Source organism: Haemaphysalis longicornis, unplaced genomic scaffold (assembly GCF_048455015.1).
Source record: "Haemaphysalis longicornis isolate Haplotype H1 unplaced genomic scaffold, Haemaphysalis longicornis Haplotype H1 scaffold_2, whole genome shotgun sequence".
Lineage (NCBI taxonomy): Eukaryota > Metazoa > Arthropoda > Arachnida > Ixodida > Ixodidae > Haemaphysalis > Haemaphysalis longicornis.
This window is the reverse complement of record NW_027526295.1, coordinates 272,721,984-272,727,478: the sequence shown is the minus strand read 5'-3', so window position 1 is coordinate 272,727,478 and position 5,495 is coordinate 272,721,984. Positions and strand designations below refer to the sequence as shown.

Below are 5,495 nucleotides of genomic sequence, written 5' to 3'. Positions count from 1 at the left end.
TTTTGTAATTGAGCACCTGCAATGTATCCTTACGTTAGCATATTTTGTAATTCCATTTCCCTATTTAATGCCTCTACCCTTGAGGGTTAAATAGGTAAAGTATATCTCAATACGCTTCGTTAACTAAGATAGAGACCGAATTTTCAACCCCTTGTTTTTTGGCCGTTAAGCTCATAATGAACACATTTTCAGGCACACTGGAGCTGGAGAGCTGCTGGTTGTGGAAGGCCCTGAACAAACAACCAGTACTGTAGGCCTCAACAAGAATAGATGCCAACTATGAGCACTTTAACAAGCTGGAGTAGAGAAAGCAGTTTTGGCATTGCATCACAAACATCAATGTGCCCTTCTTTATTTTTGCAATGAAGTTACGTTGGTTTCTGTGCACTTTAAATAAGGCTGTGTACTACAGAAATGCTATAGTTGATTTTGTCACGATTATTTTTTCCCAGTGTTGGTTACTCTTGGACGGTGCTGCTGCATGCAGGGGAAAAGGAAACAGTTCAACATAACTTGTAACACCCTGATTTATTGAGGAAAAATTCAATACGCCTTTGTAGATGCTGCTGTTGGCTTATCATAATTATTTTTTACAAGCAGGTGTCCTTCATGAAAGAAAAAATCGCAATATCACTTTAAAAATCTAAGCAAGCAGTCATCAAAGCACTGAGTGCTAGAATACATGCAATGGTGGGGTAAATGAAACTTTTGTGACCATTTTTCCACTTATCATGAGAATGTCAGAGTAAACCATGACAGTGAACTCTTTGTTAAGAGACAGCCTCCAATATTTTAAGCATGTTTACTTTTTGTATCAACAGTGGAGATGCATACTGGCATATCGTGTTCTCTTAAGTAAAATGATCTGTCAGAGATTTCCAAACAAAGTCACCGTGCAATGGTTGTGCTATGTCATAATATAACTCTTGACTGGATTGAACTAATTGTGTCCAGAAGATTCCGCAGTATACTGATTATTTTTTTTGTTTGTGGTACATGCATCATCATTCTTTGCTTCACAGCAGAATGACGGTTACAGTGTAATAAACAGAATTTTCTCAAGAGAATCTTGACCGGTCTCTATACCCACAACAAGGCCTCACGACCCATCAAAACAGTAGTCACGGCCTATCCCAGATCAAGCAACACCGTGTCAAGACATAGTATATAGTGGTCGAAAGCAAAGCAACTTTCTCTGTTGTCCTCACACAACCATGTCAAACACAAAACGACAAGAAGCTTCTCTACAGGAAACAATGTCGCGTCAGGGCAAAGTATATGCTACATGAAACAACAACAAAACAATTTTCTCCCGACAAAACAAACTCCGCACACCACACACAATCAGAAACGAAAGTTAAAAATGACATGTTTAGTGCCACAAAGCTGTCTGAAGATGCGTTGGTTGCCCTGTCCTTCAGGAGCTTCTTGCTCCTGTCGGGGGCAGGCACCTCATCAGCCCCATCGTCTGTATCACTGCCCTCGTCCCTTGGTGCTGCTGCAGCTATTGTCGTCAGTCGTTCCAACAGGCAGCCACACAACACACACTGACAATGTTGGCTGCCAGAAGAGGCCTATGAAGAAAAGCTGGTGCTACTGCAGGCAAGGAAAACAGCTCTTGAGAACTGCAATGCTGCACTTCACGACAGAGCACATCGAAGCATGTGCGGCATTGTACTTTTCTTCAGGTGTCTGGGGCCTGGACAACGAGCAGGGGGTGTCATGAGCCACGACTCGAGCAGGTGGCCACCGTCAACCCCAGAACTCGCCAGGCTTTACACGTCACGGGCAAAAGTGAACAGCCAGTCACACAAAGGCACTGTAGTCGGCAGTCACGGTCAGGGCCTTCATACTGGCGTCGCACACCTGAAAGAAATACATAACACAAATATGTACTAAAGCATTAAACAAGTACACAGTTTGAAAAAAGGAAAAGGTAATAAACAAGAGCAAGAATATAAAGAATTGGGTTACTTGGAACTGATTCACTCCGCAACTGCATGCAACGACAAACGACATCGCCGTGTTGTATGTGCCTTTTTTTTTAATCGTCGCTGTTTCGCGTAGCAGGGGAATTAGAGCATGCAGGCGACCTGAGAGGAAAATTGGTTACTTACAACTATAGATAAGGGCCCTCCCACCCATCTATGCGGTACAACTGCGAAATACAACCCCTCCCCTCCCCACCCCGCATTTCGAAATCGATAAACCCTTAAAACGAGCCGACAAGCTGAACTTGTCACCTATTCACTATGTGTCAAGCAGGGGGAAACATCTCAGCCGAAGTGAAGGCGCCGAAGCAGTTGACACACGATGGGGGCGGGGCGAGGGCGATATACGTTACGCATATATTACACGGTTCTTTATGAAGTCAGTTAGACGACCAACACAATACACCTGTTTATCTTTCTTTATAAGCTTTTTTTCTTTCAAGACGCCACCCTATTCGATACCTCTGAACGTGTTCATTTTAGCTACATTTATTGACATACCTTTTCGATATCATTTCACTTAAGCGAACATAGGCCGGAGAGTTAAAAGATTATTTACATATGCATGCATCTGCTAAGTTTTTTTTTTTTTTTTTGACACACTATTTGATCATGCACAATTGCGAAATTTATGGGAGATCACTGCCACCACACCACACCGCTCAAAACAAACGCATTTCAGTGACTGCTTTTCAGACATCGCGCTCCTTTTCCCTTCGATGCAAAACAATTTTTTGCTTCCGTAACAAACGTAGCCAGAAACAAGTAGTACTTACACCGTGCTTACGTCGCCGGGGTATCCAAAACCCTCGTGTGTCGGAGCTCCGTCAGTGCCGACACCACAGTGTGAACGCTGCGACTGGCGTCGGGGTGCGACAGTGTTTCATGGTGGCAGAAAACGCTTTGCAAACTGTCAGTTGCGAAGAGGGACACAGCACGCACAGCACCTTCGTATCTGTTGACACTTCGCTGCACCTCGATGGCCGATAAGGGCTTCCAATTTCAGCGCCTTGGCAACGGCGTGAATGCTGCGGCTGACCGACGGCTGCGTCATGCCAAGAGTATCACCGCTACCGACAATCTGTTGAAAGCTGCCGGTAGCGAAGAGCCTCAGAGCGCACATCACGTTCGCTTCCGTAGATAGCCCCGTCGCACTCGAGGCCTAACGTGCTCGTTAAGTGCGTCGCACAGCATCCGCGCCGGGCCCTTGTTGACACGGAAACGGCGCTGAAAGTCGCCGTCACTCAGTCGACGCTCAGGCACGGGATCCTCCTCCAGCAGCTCCAACAAAAGTGCGAACACAGGCGGCATATACGCAGCCATCGTACAATCCGATGCGCTCTTAACCGCGCCGGATTTCACCCGCCGGTCGCGGGAGAACGAGCGGGAGCCTTTGGCTACGTGACGTCACCAAAAAATAGCCAAAATATAGCTGCGTGACGTAGGCCGGCTGACGTTTTCCGCTCCGAGCCAATCGTGAGAGCCCACTTTCTCCTCTCTCTAAACAACCGCGTCGGAAGGGCGCCGGAAATCGTTCCGGCGCGCGTCGGATGACCAGCAGAATACGGCCCCAGGTGTTGCGCCAGCTGCGGTGTTGTTGGTTGCTAGGCAACGCGAGGCTCGCCTCAAGGGTTTCGCTAGTTTTTTTTTTTCTTTTTGTTAAAGCCACTGCGCGAGCCGGGGACGCTCCACGGTCACTGCGAGGAACGCTCTCACGAGCGCTCACCATTTTCTCACTACTCAGGGTTTTCGCCAGTTTTATCGTCTTATTTTTAAGCCAGTACTCAGGCAGGGGACCCTCGGCGGTCGCAGCTGGGCGCGCGCTCGCGAGGACTCAGGATTTTCTGGGTATTTTTAATGCGCTACACGCAGCAGATGGCGGCCAGTTACAATAATGTTGTGGTTAAAAACAAAAAAGTGTCATTCAAAGAACACCAAAGCAAAATATTTTCCAATATATCCAATATACCCAAATATACCCAATTTTCTCGTTTTTGCATACACCTAATTGTTTTTATGCATATTATAAATCAATATATAAGGAATCACTGTGTTATAATGGCCGTTATACCGGTTCTGGCTTCTTTTTTTCCTTTTTCTGCATGTATCTTGTTTTCCTGGCCCCGAAATCAATTAGGCTCCCGCGAACGGGGAGAATCCAGCCCACGCTGACATTGTAGAGTGAATAGCACAATTCGGGGTTCAGTTTTCAAAGGCAGGAGCTCGACTGACAGGCGAGCCGTGTGTTAAAGAGAAAATACGGATAAATCTAGCCCCACCCAAATTGCTCCATTTTGCTGGAAAACCTCGGCGTTATTTGCCTCCTACATCAGGAAAAACGGAAGCGAAATATTGAACCCGCATCCTACCACCCCTCAGCAGCCACAGGCCTAAGCCAGGGTGCCACCGCATTGGGTAGAAAAAATCTTCAGAAATTCATAAAATTGTCTACTTAATGCTAGCATTCTTCTCCCGCTTCTCTAGAGTGTGAGTTCTTTACAGCCAACTATGGCTATGAGTAGCGAAAGACGTTGCATTACTTTATTCCTTAGGTTTTGTTTTTGTTCTTTTCCCCGATTATGTAAATTTGTACTATACAGCGATGAAGTTCCTTTACTTCACTCATTATGTTTTTGTTTTCGTAGATGGAAGGCGTACTGCAGAGTCGGTCCATTTTTTGCTATTTTTATTCCTATTTCCAACGTTACTTTGCGCACTTTTTTGTTTAGTCTTCGGTTGTTTTGGAAGAAGTACAAGTGACATATTTTTGATTAAGCAGAGCATTTATGTGAAAACTTTTTTTTCGATTGTTCTTATTTTTTGGCCTTTCAAAATTATGTGCGAACAATTATCTCCATTTAGGCTACTATAACAATTTAAGCTGCTACGTCCCCAAAATCTGCAGTTTTGTGGAAATTCTGGGCGTTAAACAGTTTCTCATTTTCGCTATTTTTATTCGTATATCGCAAGTATTTTGCTGACTTTTTCGTTTATTCTTCGGTTTTGGGGAGACATGTATACGATGCATTTTTTTTATTTTGTCAGATAATTCTTGTGAAATTTATTTTTTTCTATTCACCTTATTTTTTTGGTTTTTTGAAAATTTTGTCCAACAAATTCTCTCCAGTTAGGCTATTATAACGGTTAAAGGTGTTACTTCCACAAAATCTGCATTTTTGTGGAAATTCAGGGCGTTACATGATTCGCCATTTTGGCTATTTTTATTCGTATTTCGAGCGTTTATTTTGCCGACTTTTTTGGTCTTTTATTCGTTTTTGGGAGACATGTAAAAAATGCATATTTTTTATTTTGTCGAATATTTTTTGTGAAAAAATTTCTTTTCCATTTGTCTGATGTTTTGGTTGTTCCAAATTTTTGTCCAACAAATTACGCTATCATAACAATTACAGAGAGAACTTTCGCCAAAGCTGCATTTTTGTGGAAGTGCGGGGCGTTACACGGTACTGGCTACGGGGGTACTCACCAATAAATGCTACACATTAA

The 5,495-nt window shown here is 44.0% G+C and overlaps 1 long non-coding RNA gene across 1 annotated transcript; it reads right to left on the bottom strand.

Moving 5' to 3' along the window:
• Positions 1 to 509: 509 nt before the first annotated feature.
• Positions 510 to 3,554, bottom strand: LOC144170728 (uncharacterized). The gene is made up of 2 exons (XR_013322668.1): positions 2,768 to 3,554; positions 510 to 1,866 (listed from the first exon to the last, which is right to left on the bottom strand). It is a non-coding gene; the product is annotated as an uncharacterized LOC144170728 (long non-coding RNA).
• Between the last annotated feature and the right edge of the window lie 1,941 nt (positions 3,555 to 5,495).